An 18,860-nucleotide genomic window follows, 5' to 3' on the forward strand; every position below is an offset into this window, starting at 1 on the left:
TGATTACAGAAAGTGTTGGTGGTCCAATGTATCTCATTTCATCACTGCCTGCCTGCAACGGCAGGCCTCTGAATATGTCATAAATCCAATAGACTGAACATCTCCCAGAGCTCAGCAAAGAGGCTACAGCTTTTTTGTTTCCACTTAGGCCAGGGTTATGGGTAGTAATAAACTCAGCAGTCAAGGCCAGAAATGTGATAATAGTGGGAAATGAGAAAAGGAGTAGCAGAAGCAAAGCAAAACCAGAGAAATGCTTAGCTCTCCTTGCTTTGCTGAGCTTTCAAATTCATTAGCAGCCTCAATTAGTCAATTCCTCAATTTTAATCTCTAATTAAACACTGCCACAGACACTGTGTCTATGGAGAGTTGAATTTAAGTGGCCTCTTTTTAATAATTGTGCAACTCTGATCTCTGCATTGTTTAACCCAGAGGGGGAAAAGGAAAAAAAACTTTTTTTAAAGCAAAAAATAAAAGAAAGAAAAATGTGAATGCCTAAACCTCATACCAAATGATAATTGCAGAGGGATGTTATTTTCCCTCCAAATATAGAAAAGATGTCTACACAGCTTCCAGCATTTTTCTATAATAATTTCTTAAGTCAAAAGCATATTTGCTGACAAGAAAGTGCCTTACCATAGCTATTCTTTTTGGAATAATTAGACAAGCAAGAAAACAACAGGCAGGTACAATACTTTACAGAAGAATGATGCTACTTTTTCCCTTATTTCACAAGGTTGTAAGGCCCTGGGCTTTCTTTTAAAAATTATTATCTGGATGAACTAATGTAGTAAATATAGTCAAAGGCATTGGAAGGGAGTATTTGCTAACTGGGTTTTTGTTTATTTAAGGAGAGACCTTCCTGAAACATGTGTGCACACCTACAGGGAAGCAGAAGGGAATAAGGTACAGGAAAGAAAAAATTGAATCCATGATGACCTGTCTTCCATGATCAGAGCCAAGGATAGGTGAGGGTTTTCAATCCCAAATATTGGGAAGGAGGTGAGTCCACTTCCTGACACACAGCACTGTAGCTGTTGGCTTTGTCACTTATCGTTTCTATAGGTTGTAGACTCAGTGGGAATGGAATACACCTCTTCCCTCTGAATCCACAGGAATGAGCATGTGCCACACAGAGCAAGTACCAAACCAGTATTTGTAAACAAGGCTAGCTATATAAGGGAGGCACAGTTACCAGTGTATTCCTTCAAGCTCCTTCTGTAAAAGGATAAATTAAATTGTACAAGAAGCATATATGTTTCAAGTCATGAGCTAATCTTTATTGCATATGTGGTATATGCATGCATTTCAAATAGCCAGATTAACTCAATGTGTAGGATTCAACTGAGTGAAAGAAGTTTTAAATAGCTGCATTTTTTTTCTCTATAGCAGACATAAAAAAGTACATGCTGTATGGCCAGGACCTAGGTTTCTTTAATGAATTGCCTCCCTTCCATCTGTACCATAGGTGCTTTTCTGCTAGGTCATCGGCAAAACCTTTATGTGGGACAACTTTTCCACCATGTGTTACTGAAGCCATGTGCACTCCAGGTGGGTGACACCTCTTGAGCAAGCCACCAGTCTCTCTGGTGGAAGGGTGACACCAAGGAGCCAGGGTATGCTTTACAGACTGCAGAGCACCAGGCATTGGAACGGTTAGTCATTGTTCTGTGGATGGTCTATTGACTACTTCTGAGATCCTCTGTACTACAGTGGAGCGGGGCTGTCCCCAAAGCTACCTGGCAACCACTGTTATCATTTTACATAAAAAACTCTATGGTGACATCTGTTCTGGGCAAATTCATTGATTGTTTCTTATTTCAAGAAGGAAAACCAATTCTTGAATAGTTTGTACTAAGTATCCCCAGCAGCATGAATTTTATGTAGCACGTGAATAACAGGGATAGCCTCTGCCTTCACAATTGTTCTGACCATCTAGAGGAGATGATTTTGAACTTTCAAACCTATCAGTCTATCAGTATCGCATATGATGGCTTTAAACACCCAAGTTGTGGGGTAAAGAAGATGGTTGAGTGGATAAAGTGCTTGACCTATAAGTGTGAGGACCAGATTTCAGATCCCCAACAGATGCCAGGCAGATATGGCCAGCCTATGATCCCAGTGCTCAGAAGGCAGAGACTGGGAATCCTCATGTCCAGGTGATTCACTAGACTACCCAAATTGGTGATCTTTTGGTTCAAAGAGAGACTCTATCTCTGCAAATAAAGTGAAGAGCAAGCAAAGAAGATCTATCAGATACCAACTTCCTGCCTCACATGCATGTGCACATGTGCTCACACATATACATATAGGCATATAAACACACATGCTCATGCACAGACACACATGAGAATATAAACCAATGTACTCACACACATACACACATTAGCATAAAAACACACGTGCCCATGCTAAGACACACGTGATCATATAAACTCACGTGCTCACACACATGGACATATAAACACACATGCTCATGCACATACACACATGGGCATATAAACACATGCTCACACACATACACACATGAGCATATAAACACACATGCCCATGCTAAGACACATGGGCATATAAACACGCGTGCTCACACACATACACACATGGGCATATAAACATGCATGCTCACACATACACACATGGCATATAAATACACGTGCTCATGGACATACATACATGGCATATAAACACATGTGTTCGCACACATACACACATGGACATATAAACACACACGTGCTCACACACATACATACACGGGCAAATCACATATGCACACCATATGCAAAAAAAAACCTAAAAACATTCAAGTGGTGACTTAAACAGAATACTGCAATAGTTTGGATCTGAAATATTCTATGAATGCTCAGGGGTTGAAGCCTTGGTGTCTGGCCTGTGGCATAAATTGGATGAACTTTTAGGAGGCAGGGCCTGGGGGAAAAAGTAAGGTCATTGATCTGCCCTTCCAGCACCGTCTTATTGCTTCTGCCACCATGTGAGCAGTGATGTTTTACTATGTGATCCCTGCCATGATGTGTTATTTTGCCATAGCCCCCTAGTGATGAGCCAAGCAATCACAGTCCAAAACTTCTGAAATCATGAGCCCAATAAACCTTTGAAGTTAATCATCTCAGATATTTTGCTACAGTGGCAGAAAACTGACTAGCACAGAAAATGATTCAGATCATTAATGGTGTGTCAAGAGCTTCTGGTTTCTATAAGAGATTCCCAGCAAGGTCCCCATCATCCCATCAGCCCATCAGCCCTCACCTATGTTTCCTCCAGTCAATATCCTCATTTCTTGCTGATAAAACAGTCTGCATCCTCCCTCTGGCTCTTTCTATAGCCCTCTTGAAAGAATGGGCATGGATTTGCTAAGACTGTGCAGAGTTTGTTCAGGCTACCACGTAGCTTTCTTCTCTACAAGTAGCCCTGGCTCCTCAAGAGAAACAGTACAACTTCTTGCCACAAAAGTGAAGACTTCTTTTCCAGCACTTCCCATAGTAAAGAAAACAAGGAAAAGAGCTGAAGCAGAAGAATCTTCAGCTTGCAGCAGGTACCATGAGTTCATCAGAGCCAGCATCTCTGAGCCTGGCTCCTAGTGCCATGCCTCAGTCCTGACCATAGATTTCTACCTTGGGTCTCTTCCAAGATCCTAGCTTTCCTCTCTTGCTTCCCATTTTGTTCTTCTTCCTATAGCTAAAAACCCCAAATCAGCTACTTGAGTTAACCTGCAACTGTTTTGAACACACCTTTAAATAAGTGCAATGCTTTCCCTCAAACAGAATATCTGAAGGAGCTGTGCAGCCCTGAAGGTATACAATCAATACTTTGCCTGAACCATTGATACCCCTGCCCATCACTTAAATATCATTACAGGAAAGATTTCAACAAGATCACGGCACGTTATACTTTAAAGTTTGACTTTAAAGGATGCCTGGGCTTTGCTGAAAGGCATTAGTAATGGAATTCTTTATCTCTAAGCTTAATTTATTCTGAGGAGAATAGGGCCATTATCTTAAATCTATTTTTTTTCCAACAGAGAAAACAGGCCTCAGAAGTCCAGCACTTATAAAGAAATCATTGTTTAATTACCTTTTTATTTAACCCTTTGTAGAAGGAAAGGAATGGAAGTGCTTTATTAAGAGGAATAGCCTTACCAGTCTACCATCACTAAACTAGCAACCTTTTCTTTCTTTGTGTGTATTTCTTTTCCTTTCCTTTTTTTCTTTTTTCCTTTCTATCCTTGCTTTCACTGTTCCTTGCGTATCTCACATGAAGCCAAGGAAAGTTTTGCATAGTTAGAAACCCTCAGTGAATCTACATTCCCCTTCATCATTGGTGATGAATAAGTCTTTGGTTTGAAGAATTCAGGAGATCTGGGGCTGAAAGGGAAATATTAAAGTATTTGACTACTTGCTCTAAGTTAGGTGACAGCTGTATTTTTACACCCATAGGAATAGACACACTAATCATGAAGTATTAGACCTTCTCTGTGCAAAATAGTTGGATTGGAGAGTAAAGAATTGTACTCACCAGCTGACTATGTCTCTTATAAAACACCAATCATGAAGCAATAATAGGATGTTTTGTTGCTTTTCACAGCAGTAAATTTGCCTAATGGAAGGGTGGCATGGATTTTGCAAAAGATTTAAGCCAAAGGTCAGTGACCCACTCTAGCATTCCACATTCCCCACCACACACCCTTGCTTGTGTCTTCCTTTCTAATATATAAACCCAACCACTAGGCTTCCAAGTCACACTTTTAGCCAGGCTTAAAGATCTTGCATAAACTAAGTGGTATACTCAGCTGCTACAGGACTTCAAGGCAACGTCTTTCCAGCCATGGTCTCAATCAACCCCTATCCAGCCCTTTTGCTTGATAGCACCTTTTACTACAGCTTCTTTCTTGAAGCTCAGCCTAGGACTTATGTGGTCTGACAAATGGCATGACTGCAAAAAGCTGACTGGTGAACCAGTTGTGAGGCATTTTTATCTTCCCCTGCCTTGCTTCAAGTTGTTTCAATGGAAGGAGAAAAGTAAGCACTATTTTGATTCCAGGAACAGGAAGCTAATCAGCCATCCACATCTGCCTTTCAGCTTCTTCCTTCTCTTTGTATGGCAAGATAAGTGATACCTTTTTTTTCTACCTGATATTATCAGAGATTTTGTGTTTAATGGTTACTGGGTCTCATTTTACAAAGTGCAAATGACTTTGATGATCTCCATTCACTTTTTCTCAGCAATCGGAGGAATGTCCACCAGAAGTGGAAGGCTATAAAGAAACACCCAGGATCCTGTTCAGATCAGCCTCTAAATGTTCATTATCTTCAAGTCTAAGCCAATGCACTTTCCAGGTCTATCTCTTTCTCCCTCTCTCTCCCTCTCCCTCCCTCTCTCTCTCTCTCTCTCTCTCACACACACACACACACACACACACACACACACACACACACACACCATGGACGTCTCCATTTTATAAGACAGGAGTCCATAGTGCATCTCCTGGTTCTTTGGCTTGTTCAGTGCTCTGAGGTTATTTAGTTTATGTCTGACTAATTACCCATATACCTCCCATTAGTCTTTATCACTTAGATAAGGCTCTGTAGAGTGGAAGAGATTTTCCCACTGTCTCTCAATCCCCCCATCTTATAGCATTCCCACTGATAATATAAGAAGTTTTAGAGGACCGTTTAGAAAAGGAACCTTGGATTGTAACCATCAAAATCACCATTTATCTTGGCATTTACTACATGTTCTGAGTTATGTGCTGTTTCTTTAAGCTGGATATAAACTGGAAAGACTTGTATTAGTCATATTTCACAGCTTATCACCCATCTACAAATTCTTTTCTTATATATATTGTCCATTGTTATCCTTGCTCCTCACTCCTATGTACCTTCCTTTACTGATAGATAACTATCTAATACGTTTGATATCTGTTTTCATATAGAAAATGCCATGTTGTTGCATGGGTGTACATTTTATATGTGAATTATTTCAATTTACTTAAGCGATATTGCGCTACCCATAAAATACTGTTTCTTGTTCTATGCAACACTGATGTTAAGAAGCATTGGTGTTGTTAGATATCTACCAAGCTCATTGTTTCCAACTGTTTCCATCTTCAAAGTTTTATTTATCCACATTGCTTGAAGGGTCACCAAGTCGCTTTTAACCCTACATCCCTGTGGGACTCTGAGAATCCCAGCATTCGTACACCTGATAAGACAGTTTTCTGTGACTTAAGATATTAGCACACATAATTTCATTAAGCATTGGCAGGTATGCTTTAAAATAACCAACCAGTTTGTATCCTCAACTCTGGTTTACAAGGATTCTCATTTCCCAATATTCACCAGTTCCTTCCCAATTTGTCAATTCTCACTAACTTAACTGTCATATAACAATATTTCTCTGTCATTTTTATTTCCCTCCTTACTAATAACTTTCATCTGAATTTTTCCCCTCAACCATCCACAAGACAGAAAGCAATTACTTCAGGACTAGAACCAAAACAAACACACCTGGGGAATGCCTACATGGATAAGGTAGATACCCAAAATTTCCAGCCCTTATGGCCTGCAGTCACACGATGACTGCATTGATTCTGTGGGAAGCCAGTGACTTAGTATTACATCCATGGTGACAACTAAAGTCCCTCACCCCCACACAAGAAGGAACAAACTGCAGGTCCCCTCAAGTCCCAGTTCTAACTGGAGGTACCCTGCATCAGTGGGTCTGCAGTCTCACTTGATTTAACATTTCTGACAAAGTCACCCACAAGTGCCATCTTATCAGAGGATCAATTTTATATCAGAGGGTCATTAAATTCTTTTTCATGAGAATAAAATGGGCTTTCACTGCTGTATGTTGTAGTGCTGCTCACCCGAAACTGGAGATGAAATCAAAGTGGAAGAGATTTAACCAAATTATCCATCTTCAGAAAATAAGCTCTGCTGCAAATGTATTTTTGATGTGGTATTGTACAACACGGAGAGAGGGGAAATAAAAATACTCTAATGGCCCTGTTATGTACAAACAAGAGGAGGCTGTGAGTTTAACTCTCTGTGGGAGCAAGTTTCTCTTTCCCATTAAAGGGAAAGGGGTTTAAGAGTCTGAGCATTAAATGGCCAAGGAACAACACCCATGATTGACTGAGCCAGAGTTCAGCTGACTTACACATCAAGGTGTTCATATTATAATCATTATCATTATTATATTACTGCAAAGGTAAAAGAGTACTTATGGATAGCCTATAATTTTCTGTGAAGATCTGACTGCCTTACAGTAAGCCTGTCCTCAACTATGTTGTGTGCACTCATTTTTGAAAGTTGACCACCTCATCATAAAACAACTACCATTCAGTAGGCACCACCACCACCACCAGTGTTCTTGTGACCACATCAATGTTCTTCCTGAGGAGGCCTCACGTACTCACCCTGTCCAGTGGGGAGAAAAGGTCTGCTTTAGTGGTGGTGTTATTTGCAGTCCACACTCACAAGACTGTTTTATTATTTTGATATCTTGGCTGGTATAAAGAGCAGAAATAAAGAGGCCCCAAGAGCATGCTTGGCATTGTTTAGCACTGGAAATTTACCTGAGGAGCATCATCCATTTTTACTGTGTTCCTGACCTCTTCCTAGAATCCTCTAACTCCACAAGGAACAAAAGAAAGGAGTCAGAGGGGTTGGAGAGATGGATTAGTGGTTAAGATGTTTGCCTGCAAAGCCAAAGGGACCCAAGTTTGATTCCCCAAAATCCATATACACTAGATGCACAAGGTGGTGTATGTGTCTGGAGTTTCAGTGGCTGGAGGCCCTGATGCACCCATTCTATCCCTCTCTGTTTCCCTTTCTCCCTCCCTTTCTCTCTCTCTCTCTCTCTCGCTATCTATCTTTCTATCTCTATCTCTATCTCTTTCTCTCTAACATAAATAATAAGAAAAAAAGGGAGTCAGAAATATCAAAAGAAAAAATAGCAATGCTTGTTGGAGGACCCACTGTGTGATTTTATGTAATTGGGTTAGAGCTGGAACAATAAAAGAGGGAAATGTGTTTGACTGAGGCTGAACTAGATCATTCTACAAATGAAACACCTAATGAGAGTGGATACCCACGTGCCAGTGACCGCCACAAGGCATGCTGTGACCTGAAGGCTGAGTTCAGCTAGGGTCTCTATAAAAGTAAAGTCCCAGCTAACTCACTGGCTCTCCTCTGTCCTGGATAGTGGTCACAGGCCTGTGGACAGGCCTCAAATTCTCCAAGTAGCTCTTTAGGGTGCCTTCAATGTCATTCCATTTTCTAGACTGTCCTCAGTTCTACTTACATTTCAGGTTTTCATTTTATTTTTCTGTTCCCAATGAATTTTCTTTGAGTTTTCTTTGAGGCATACTTGCCAGTGGCTCTGCAAAGGACACAGAAAAGAGAGGGTGCACAGGAGAGCTGAGGGGTACATGTATATATCTGGAGGCCAAAGTTGATGTTGGTGGATTCAGGAACCCCTCACTGGCTTCTGTTTGCTCTCCCATGCTCCTTTCTTTGGATCATTTTTTCCTCCTCACAGAAGAGGCAGCTCTGCACGTGACACTGTGGGGTTAGTTCTTGCATGTATAACCGTCTAACAGTGGATTAGGAGACTCACAGGGCCTGGGAGGATGACTTGCCTATGATTAATGGAGGTCTTGACTCTCAGAAGTCCAGCCACATTTTATATTTGCCATAAGCCATGCGTGTGCTCTTCAGGGAGAATAGGAATTAAAAAAAAAAAAAAACTATTTGCAAGATAAGTAAAGAGAAATGTAATCCCTGAGTGGGATGAAGGATGCTTTGAAATGAATGGGGATAATCCTTTTGTTGTCTATTACAAATGTACTCTATTTCTGTATTATCTAGCTATGAGAATATGCCATTTGCTCTCGTGACAAAGCCACTGCATTTTCTTCTCTTTATGTCATCTTAAGTGTTACTATGAGTTGTATTTATTGTCTGAGGTCTGAGGCAGCCAGCCCAATGGGGGCAGCTGGGTCACAAGACCATGTGACCATAGCTCCTGACAGGCGGAGTTCTGTACCAGGCTCAGCACAGTAGTAATCAGGACGTTAGGAGGGTGATTGTACCATTGTTGAACATCCACTAGCTCCAGGGGCCAGACATCAGCACTCTATGCCCAGGGACTGTGAATAACCAGAAGAGTCAGTTGTCCCTTGCTCAGTCTTGGACCTGTGACCAACGCATCTCTTTCATGTTTTGGCATTCATTTATCCACTAAAAGAATAGTGGGAAAGATATGAGGCCTTGTCAAAGAGCATATCTTTGGAAGGTCTTGGTGTGGAGCACATGATCATGTATGACAGAGGGTCAGCTGTATACAATGACTAGGAGGAAGGAATCCTGCTTGGGTAAGGTTGACTAGATGGTCCTAAAGCAGAACCATGTGGCAAGAGTGAGTACCCTGGAAGCCTGCTCTGCTGCATTTGCCACCTTCTCTCTTCCTTTTGCCAGAAGGAAGCTTCTCCTGAGGGATCAGGCTTCCTGGAAGCTCTAGGAGAAATCATGAGCTACAACCTTGGGGAGTGGAGAATCTCTTTTCCTGGAGACAGAACCTTTAAAGGCAATGTGATGGTTAATCTCACCTGTCAACTTGATTGGCTTTAGAATCACCCAGAAGACAAATCTTTGGGCAAGTCTCTGAGGGAATATCAAGATTAGGCTAATTAAGATGGGAAGACCCACCAAACTGTACATGCCACCATTCTATGAATGGGAGTCCCAGGAAAAATGAAAAGGAGAAAGTGTACCAAGGACCAGTGTTCACCTCCCTCTTCTGCTCACCTATGGGTGCAATGTAACCAGGTGTTTCATGTTCTTGCCGCCATACCTTTCCTGCCATTATGGAATATAGTCCATCAAACTACAAGCCAAAATATACCCTTCCTCACTTACGTTAAGTAACTGACACCTCCAGTCTTGGGTTGTAGGTGTAGCTCAATGTTAGAGCTTATGCTTAGCATTCATGATGGCTTGGGTTCCAAGACCACTATGGAAGGAAGGGAAAGAGAGAGAAAAGAAGGAGGGAGGGAAGAGAATATGAAAGGAAGCTTAGTCTTTCAATTTTTAATATGCTGGTTCTTAAAGAGGACTTTGGAGTCCTGTGTTCTAAACACTCCCAGGGACGATGGAGGACATTATGAACTATGTTTCTGTCCACCACTCTAGATGGATACAATGCCCCTAGATTAGTACATGAAAATTTCAAGACCTCTTTTCTGACCATTGGTCAAGTAAACATCTATGACTAGGAAAGGGCACAAATGACCATGTTACTCTTCTGCTTAAGACTCCAGTCGCTTTCCACTGCCAAGAACATAGTTGGGGTACTGTAGGTACACATAGAGCACTCTATGTTCCAGCACTAGCCTAGCTGGCTAGTTACATCCAGTACCACCTTCTTGGTGTATTACATCTTTGCTGCTCCCCCTTTGAGATGCCATGTATGCTATTCTGTGTTCAGAACACCTTTCTTCTCCTGATCTAGTAATCCCCACTTAACCAGAGCTCAGGAGGCCTGTTGCTGACTCACAAAGTACCCTGACCCTCCTCAGTAAATGGAACCAACCATTGATTTATCTATCTGGATCTCTTTATTATGAGTAACAGATTGAAAATAAGAATGAACTAGGGAATTAGCTCCTACCATGGAATTGTATTGGAATGCAATTTCAAGGTGGGTGGGATGATGTCTGTCATATTTTGCATTGTATTCATACACCTAACACAGTTCATTTCTCAGAGGGAAGGACACAGTAAATAAATGAAATTATACATATAACATACACATATATACCATATATATTGCTTCTACCCATCTCCTATTCATTCCTTTAGAAGGGAGGCATGAAGTGCCTATCAGATACATATTGTCCCATGAAGCCTTCTAGAACATGATAATACAGACATGTCAGTAACATAAATATATTTCATCATGGCTTCCAATGGCAACTGGGAAGAATTCTGTTTCAGCTACTGGCATCTCCCCATTGTCATGAACATCATCATACTGTCAACAGCCTATCCTAAAACCCATGAAGCACATATAGTCTAGGGATAGATGTTTTACCAGCAATCTAATGGATTTTCAGTCTAAGAAATTAAAACAAAACAAAACAAGCAAAAGAAAAGCAGTTGTAGCAAAATAACCCGAGTATGCTCTCAGTAAGATCAAAGAATGAAACTGTGAGCATTTGGGCATTTATAACACTTGTACTTTTAATAAAGATAGCCAATAGTACTCTTGCCAAAAATGGAATAACGAAAACTGGGAAATTGAAGAATATAAGCTTTTGACCTCAAAGTCAGTTTTGGCATCTGGTGAAGGCCAACTAGCCAAACCATAATACGGTAGAGGACAACGCAGGGTGAAATGAAGCAAGCATGCCAACTCAGGTCTCTCTTCCTCTTCTGATAAGGGTACCTTTGCTATCATGGAGGCCCCATCCTTATGACCTCATCTTATCCTCATTGCCTCCCAAAAGACCCTCCACCAAGTTCTATTAACACGTAAAATTTGATTATTCGTCTTTCAAATATATGATTTTCTAGGGGACACATTCAACTATAGAAGGAACATATTTTCAAGTAGGAAGGATTTAAATGCATTTAGGAATGGGAGATGGAGGGGGTGAACCAGCTGAGCAGATTGGACCAGAAGGATATGGAGCTTCTTATCCAAAGAAAACAAGTGATTATCTCCTGCTAATCCAGGTAGGTGGGCCTCAGATAAGATTGATTGCACTGGAACCTAAAACTTCTAGGCTTTCTGGTGACATGTTCATTGTTTCTATTAGGGCATGAGCTCAGCAGCAAATTAAGTAAAGTGTCCCCAATAAATGCTAATAAGCCCCAAGAGGAAATAGGGGCATCCCCATGCATACCAAATGCACTCATTAACATCCCTGCTATTATGAAGAATAGGAAAATGACCTCACAGTCATTAGGAACTTAAAATGCTAGGACTTAAGTTTAGAGGGACACACACTACATTGTAAAACCTAATTAGTATTACCTTTGCTAATTACTGCGTAGCATGGAGCTGGATAAAATTTATGCATGATGGACATTTAGGGGCATCAGACATAACCCCATCACTATTTTTAAAGTGAAATTATAGGAAAATAGCCATTTGAAAAGGTGTTTATCTCTGTGGGTGTGAGTGGTTTGAAAAAAGTGGAAATAGGGGAGCCTGAGCAACTCAGTATGTTTATTTGCATGAATGCAACATGCTGAAGTTTTCTCCAGAGTATCCTGTTCTCCTATCCTCCCTGAATGAGAATGCAGGGATAGAAGACAATGGGGAAAAATTGCTGTAGCTCCAAAATCCAAGCCCAGCATAAAAATACCATGCAGGGTATATCCAACAGACAATTGGAATTCTTAGCCTTATCCAGCACATCTGCAGTACGGGACGGGCAGGGGTCTGTGTCCAGCAACAAGCAGATAATCTCTGCCTGTGTAAGTCTTTTGCTCACATTTGAGGGGCTCACTGAGCTGTACACACTGTAGTGGCAATGTAAAAAGAAAAAAAATCTAAAGCCCCTGTCCCATCTCAACTATATTGTGTCCACAGTGCTGGAGATAAAACTCAGGCCATGATGTGATACTGAAGATGAAACCAACAACCACAGAAAAATTGGACCTCCAGCCATATCCACTCAATAGTAGCATACAGCCACACACACACACACACAAAAAAAAATGCCACTCTAACAACATGCACATACGCTCACTAGCAACACGCACATATATACACTCTGGCACCGTACACACCACAGAGCAGCCTTACTCCCAGCTGTGCTCAGCATTTGTAATAAGGTTGTAAAAAAGAAATTATTTTTTCAGGGTTGTCATTTTTTTCCTCCTTATGGATGAATGATAACTGATTTTTCAAGGAAAAAAAAAAAAGAGCAAGCACTCCACAGTCAGGGTAGTCCCTCTTGGCTATTTTACATATTGAGCTTCCATGTAAAATTCCATCTGGGAACAAGAACTTCCACTGCTGAAAACTGCTAGAAGTTCACCAAGAGGCCATCAAGGACAAGGAGGCTGTGTGACTTTCCTAGAGCTACATCAAGATACCTCAGGAGCCATGACCAGAATTCAGGCCTCCTCAGTGCACATGGCTTGGCAGGAAAGTGGATCGAGCCAACCATCCCCAATATTAATGATGGCTTAGAATTCAAATAGCTGACATCAAGCCCAGATCTTGTTTTTGCAGATATCCTTAGGTGAGATTTATTGTTGAGGGCTACATTTCATGGATCATGTCCCTCTGAACTTTTCACAGGAAAAGAGATAGATGGCATCACTGCCTCAATATCTAACCTCTCCTCTGCCCATGCTGTAGGGATAGCAGGCCCTGGCAGCCATGCTTCTTGACTGTGCTGCTTAGGGCTAGATTCCAAAATTAAGTGGTTTTCAGGTGATGGATGAAGTCTGCATTTCTCGTGGTTGCTGGGCCACATGTGTTCTCTGTGACAAGCTTTTGCTGCCTGACAGAAGTAGCACTGAAAAGACAAACCTATATGTGGAGTACCCCATGCAACTCCAGCCAAGGAGTTACCCAGCCCTGGATGGTGGGACACTGGCAAAGGTAGTCACTGTGTAGAACATGAGTAGCTCTGGTCCTCCTTCTCATGTTCCTCCTCCTCCTCACGTTCTTCCTCCTCCGCCTTTCCTCCCTTCACCCTTCCTCCACTCATTCTCCCAGCATCCCTGCCCTTTACAATACTGAGGATTTTAAAATGTAAAATAGGAGATACTGATAATTAAAATTAAATCTTTGTTGCCCCAATTCTGAAACTCTGGGAAGTCATTATCAGAGTCAGCCAGTGATATTTTGATATCCCCAAATCTTTTTGATACAGGAATAAAGTTCTAAGGCATGCAATGATAGAAAGCCATCTATTTCCTAATCACTCTTTATAATATGTGGTATCTTGGGACACTTCTCAGATGTTTTCACTGTGGCTTATGTATACTTCAAACCCATGTGCCATTAAATGCAGAAGCTCAGTACTGAATTAATGACGGCAGCTTCAAACACCCACCTCTCTGACAGACTGAAGATCTAAGGGTGAACTCAAAGAGGGTGATGGGCCTTTGAAAATTACTAAGCACAAACAATAAACCTCATTAAATAAAGTCAGCGGCATGGGCTCAGACATGCAGGGAGACACATGAGGACAGGAGGGGCTACAATCAGCCTGAGAATTGACTCTTGGTAAGGGAACTAGGGTTGTAGGATTGAAAGAGGGGGTTGTATTTGGGAATATCATGTGACCAAAATGGAAGTAATGCTGAGGACAATGGTGAGGAGAATGGTGTGGGTACAGGGCCATCCTTCTGGTAGGGGAAGGCTTTCCAGGCTGGTGACACTTAGTTTAACTGTCAGGATCACTAGTGACTCTTGGTCACTGCAGCAGCTCAGCAGGGATCCAACAAGGCAAAGATTCTGAGTAGGGCCAGCAAAGGAAAAGAGAAGCAGACCAGTTTTATTGCCATCAGTGTTCCCTGGAGCCCTTGGCTGGGATGTGCAACCTCTGTGTCTCACAGAGGCTGTGCACAAACCATTCACGACTTTCACTACACCTCTGTCCACAGCCAGGGGACTCAGCTGCTATTGAATGACACAGTTCTTGAGAGCTTGTTTGGCGGTTCTAGCAGGGGAGCACAGCTACTCGTATACCCTTGACCGAAGACCGGTCCTCCTCTATTCGGGGAAGGTCGTCCTCTTTGACCGAGCGCGCAGCTTTGGGAGGGACGCACATGGAGCGGTGAGGGAGGAAGGGGACACCCGCCTAGCCAGCCAGATCAGCCGAATCAACCCTGGTGATCAATGGGGTGACAGATGTCGCAGCCAGATCGCCCTCACATCCGAATGACACAGTTCTTGATATGATACATTTGAAAGTTGACCAGACAGCGGACAATCATCACATCAGACCACCACATAGTGCTTCCAGAAATACACAGGGATTTCTGGCTAGTGCAAGGAGCATGCAGAAAGGTTTCCAGCATGAGGCATGGGGTCCTTGCCAGCCCATCATCTCCAGATGTCAGTGAAACATTCCCTGGCTGTGATTACTGGTCACAGCTGCCCTGACTGGAGGGTAGCACTGCTGAAAGCTGCTTTAGGAAGGACAGTCCTCTTCTATGAAGCTGCCCAGCACCACAACTCCTTCATTCCCCACGACCCCACTCTAGCTCTATCATCTCTCCTCTTCCTCTAATTATTATGTCTCCATTTTAATTCAAGAAGTTAACTACAGAGATCACACTGACCCTTTCCCAGAGAATGAAAAGATGTGGGGTCCTCCGCCAGAGAGTTATTTGTAACTGTGACTGGAGGTTTATTTAAACTAATTTTATTATTCATGACAATTTATGCAGTGAATGTAATTAGAGCCTATGATTGGCTGCCACGGCTAAGGGCTAAAAGTGCCACTTCCTTAGATATGCAGGGATGAAAGTCAAAGAGTATTAGAAAAATAGTTTCAGCTATATTTTTTAAGAATTGATCTCCAGAAAACTTCATTTAAAAAAAGAGCTAATTTAATTTCCCAAACACAGTGCAAAAGATATAATTATCCTATTCTAAATTGTCCTCATAATTTCTCCAAAGTTCTCTATTGTTTATGCCTTTGTGAGCTGTCTTTGTATACAAGCAGAGAAGCTTCAGGCATGATGTGCAGGTCCCAGGAACCTGGCTGGAGAGCATCCTCCCAATACTGTGTACGTGTACCGAAGCCCTGGCTCAGCCTCTAATGTGTTTGCCCATTTCCTCAGGAAATACTTGAGAAACGAGACTTGATTTATAATCACTTAAAGTTTTGAATGGAGAAAAAAGAACTGACCTGTTTTTCTTCTCTTCCTTTTTCTTTTCCCTATGAACTCATTGAACAACAAATCAGAATAGGTCTTGGTACGTCCACAGGATGTGATCCTCCTTGGCAGCAGAAGGGAATGAGCTGTAGATGTACCATCATGCAACAGTGTCTCCAGAGAACAATGCTAAGTAAAAGAAAGCAGGCAAAAAGCACCAGAAAGAGCAAACTAGTCTCTTGGAAAGAAAAAGCAGATATGTAACCAACAAAGCAAGGTCAACTGGGAAGGGCAAATATATATAAATTTGACAAGAAGACATTTGAAAGCTTTGTGGATAGATTTTGCTCACTGTCCTCATTGGGGTGATGTTGTCCCGAGGATATGTGAACCAAAACTGGTCACATTGTGCTGTCCCAGAAGGCCTTCTCTGCCTAGCCCACAGCAACATACAAAATAAAACATACAACAATACAGGAAGATATGTACTAATACACTCACCCATGGGACCCACCACTCTTATCCCTGTGGCTATGAAAAGAGTGGCCATTTGTGTTTTAGGGCCTCACCTGTGTCTTGCAACTGTGCTAGGACTTAATGTCTGTAGACTTGAACTGAAGGAAGATTCTTAATAAATATCAGTTGTGTCTCTTTACTAAACTTCTTGGGAACCATAGAATGCTGAAGTAGGACATACTGAGATGGCAGGACCTCAGGAAAGTATAGGCACCTGGTCTTCTCAGGAAGCTGAGGCAAGCATGGTATGGCATCTGACTGAGAGTCTCTAGCCCAGCCACTGGGAAGGATGGTTAATGAAAGGAGAAGCAGGGGTGGGGGCAGACAATGGGGAGAGGAAATCTGGAATTTTGAGCGTGTTTGCCTATGTTCTTCCCTGCCGTGGAAAGAATGTGAAAGGGTCCTTTAAGATCATGAGACAACACATCAGGCCTGAGGTGGAGGAGCAAACTGAGCCCCTCACTTCCAAGCCTCTTCCAGGCCCCATGAGCTCTGCATGGCAAGTGGCCTGCAGTCAGCCTTTGCTGCTGCCTGGCCTTCAAGCTCTAACAACTTTTTTCTTAGCTTCCTGACAATGAACTCACTTGATCACACATCTGCCTCATTCAGAATGCACTGAGTATTTGTTGGCAAGGCTATTTGCAGATTTCAAGTGCTTTCGCATACTTATGGCATGTAGTTTTCACTTTGATTCTTCAGGATATGCAGGACGGGTGCTGGTAGGATTCTGGTGGATGGTGGCAGGAAGTGACATGCACATCAGCACAGGCTTTGCCCAGGCTCTCTCACTAAACAGGTAGATACAGGAATTATGCCACCCCCTCTCACCTGTTCTCCACCTACCCTCCTGCTGCACCATGCCCTTCTTCCATCCTCAGGAACATGGTGACTACATCTCTGGATAACTGATGGTAATGGGCTTTACATAGGGTCATATTGTGGTTGAGCAGAGATTAGATCTTACAAACGCAGCATTCTTTCCACTATATTGATTTCATCTCCTATATCTGGTTGATGTTAAACATTATTTTAGCCATGTGTGTCATTCTGTTGTCTCTTCATTCCTGGATATGTTGGGGACCCCAGAGGACTGAAGAGGAGGGGCTAAGACTTGAGACCCCACACAGTGGACCCTCCCAGGTTATTGCATCTCCCAGCCTATCTCAGCAGTTATGGATGGATTTCAGGATAATACAGCTTGCCAAGGAAAAAGTAGTGAATTTGGAAATAGTATAAAACAGAAGCTAAATTTAGGAAGTAGGAGGATCCTCCTTGGAAAGTGTGCTGACCATGAACATAATGCATAATGCACATTGGTCCCAATTCCCAAAGCAACTCCCCATCGTTCCACTGACAAGATACACTTGTCTTTTAGTCTTAGAGTGATGAATGTGTGCTTGTTTTAGTCCTCATGAGCTATGTTCAGAATGGAACCTGGGCAATTATTGTGAGTCTGAGATGTTGCAGATGACATTATACCTCAATTATTCTGATGCTATAATTTCAAATTGCTTGCTATAATTTTGCATTCAGTTCACCTTGCATGGATCTCTGTCTGTGCTCTCCACTATCCTACTTTTTTCTTTCCCAGATCCTCCTAGGAGGATGGCCAAGGTGAAGCCATGTGGGGCAGGGTGGTTGATCTCTTACTCATGTGCTAACCTTAGATTTTGACTTTCCTCCTCCCAGTTTGAACCACTACCCTTTCTTCTTGAATGTTGAAGGTTTCTTTTTTCCCCTGAGGACACATTTCTGAAACTGATCACCATTGGAATGTGAATTTTCCTGTGAAGGGTGGGACAGGATAAGGAAAGTGACCATTATTCTTTACCCATAAAATCAGCCTCTCTCCAGCTGTTACTCAGAAGACAGAATAACCCTCCCGGCATTGGGTCACCCTGAACTCTGGCAACCTCCCATGCAGGACCAGTCCAAAGCTTAGACCATGGGACCAAGTTGTAGACAGACTGCAGAGCTTGGCTCTCCAGCACAACTGTTCAATAATGCCCTAATTAACTACTGCAAACTTCAGAGGACCCAGCTAACTATAATTGAGAGATCAACAGAGGCTGTATGGAGTTAGATGTGCATACTAATTACTGAATTATCCAACACCTGTTTTGGAATGTAGCACTGAAACATGGCTGTGTTTTCAAGCATAAGGCTTTCAGTTGAAGAAGTTTGTCATTGGTGAGCAAAGTGAAGCCCACTCCCTGTCTGATGAGCCATTCTCTTCTGTTGGCACTTGAGGAGAGATTCATCATGGGCAAGGCTGGTGGAACCAGTAAATGAAATATTCCTGCAGCCATATCTCTGGACCAATTCAGAATAGGGCTGCTGAAAATAGGCATTAATAAGCATACCATCAGCATGGAGGGAACAGTGCTCAGCATTGGCACATTTAGGTTTCTATCTGTACATTGACACAATTTTTCATTGTTTGCATCTGGCTCTCTCCCACGGAACTGGGTTGGC

At 42.3% G+C, this 18,860-nt stretch overlaps 1 protein-coding gene across 7 annotated transcripts in view; it reads left to right on the plus strand.

Moving 5' to 3' along the window:
* Kirrel3 (kirre like nephrin family adhesion molecule 3) overlaps nucleotides 1-18,860 on the plus strand; it is a 615,828-nt gene that overhangs the window by 96,212 nt on the left and 500,756 nt on the right. Inside the window, exon 1 of one of the 7 annotated variants that reach the window (XM_045145245.1) lies at nucleotides 976-999. The exons of the other annotated variants lie outside the window; for them this stretch is intronic. The gene's annotated coding sequence lies outside the window, so the exon portion shown is untranslated. Of the gene's footprint in view, nucleotides 1-975; nucleotides 1,000-18,860 lie in introns of those variants that run through there. 7 annotated transcript variants of the gene reach the window in all.

This window comes from Jaculus jaculus, chromosome 3, assembly GCF_020740685.1.
Source record: "Jaculus jaculus isolate mJacJac1 chromosome 3, mJacJac1.mat.Y.cur, whole genome shotgun sequence".
Taxonomy (NCBI): Eukaryota; Metazoa; Chordata; class Mammalia; order Rodentia; family Dipodidae; genus Jaculus; species Jaculus jaculus.